This window comes from Gavialis gangeticus, unplaced genomic scaffold (genome assembly GCF_001723915.1).
Source record: "Gavialis gangeticus isolate Ggan-Ray unplaced genomic scaffold, GavGan_comp1, whole genome shotgun sequence".
Classification (NCBI taxonomy): domain Eukaryota; kingdom Metazoa; phylum Chordata; order Crocodylia; family Gavialidae; genus Gavialis; species Gavialis gangeticus.
The window spans coordinates 61038828-61040010 of record NW_017729024.1 but is presented as its reverse complement, the minus strand read 5'-3'; the positions used below and the strand labels follow the sequence as shown (position 1 = coordinate 61040010).

At 43.4% G+C, this 1183-nt stretch overlaps 1 protein-coding gene across 2 annotated transcripts in view; it reads left to right on the top strand.

Annotated features, from left to right (window-relative positions):
• Nucleotides 1-1183, top strand: part of GAK (cyclin G associated kinase) — a 207220-nt gene that overhangs the window by 51744 nt on the left and 154293 nt on the right. The gene's annotated exons all lie outside the window — the stretch shown is intronic.

The following is a 1183-nucleotide window of genomic DNA, read 5'->3' as shown; positions in this document are numbered from 1 at the left end:
TTTTTTTTTTTTTTATTGACTTTCTCTGCCATGTAAATGAATATTTGAATATTATGATGAAGATGGTTAACAAGTGTGTTGGCACTTTATGGCAGTTTGCCTAGTTGTGATAGAGTTTCCTGAGCTGAGTGCTGTGAAATAGTCCTGGTAACTTGATAGCAAAAACATATGATGACATATCACTTGTCTGTATATAGTGGGCTATGATAGCACATAATGATGCTTCTAAAAGTCAGCTTTCTTTTGTGATGGCTAATGCTGTATGGCAGCCCATTTCAGTTTGTAAATATTGTGACTAAATTAGAACAAGGCCATGCTAGGATTTTCTAGATGACTCTTTTGATGCTGTCCCTGTATATCTACCTGGGTATCCTTCAGAAAAAAATTGAGACTGAGACTGATACCATACCTGAGGAAAATGATGAAGCACAGCTTGAAATTATATGCATTTTCCCTTACTTTGCAACCTGCACAAGACCTGTAAGAGAAACTGTTTGGACTTGGAGCTAGATCTGGCAAATGTAATGTAGGGATTAGAGCCAAGTTCCTCTGTATCAAGAGTAAGACTAAGTACTTAGGAGTAACTTAGGTTGGGGCCTTGATATACAGCAAGTTTGGGCAGCTCTTGGAACTCTTAATACTTGGATTGCCTGTACTTTAACACCTTAAACTCGTTTTAAGCACACATTATGCAGCTCAAAGTTTTTAAGCCACTCCCATTCTGATTCATCCAGCTTGTGTTTACACTAAGGTGCAGCTATGCTAGGCTTGTGGCTGCCTGTGCTCTCTGTCCTGCAGAGTAGGCAAGGAAGGGTTAAGCTGCATGCCCAGAAGAGGTGGCAGTGGGGGCTGCTGCTGCTCTAAGCCAGCACAGCAGCCCGGCAACAGCACAGACCAGGCAGGCACTTTAACCCTTCTCTGCTTGCTCCCCTGAGACAATGCCAGCAGCTTCAAGTAATGCCCTGGTAGTGAGGAGGCAGGGGGAGCCCCAGGGGTGGAGCAGGGAAACATGGTGGGGAATCCAGGAGGGCAGAGGAGAAGCCTAGAATGTGGGTTGGGTTTCTTAACTTTCAGTCCTCTAGGCCCATGTTAGCCTAAAGTGATTGCTCCAAGGTTGAGCTGGCACTGACACTCATCAGTAGGGACCTAGTGAAATTTTGTAGTGTTTTTTTTTTTTTTTTTT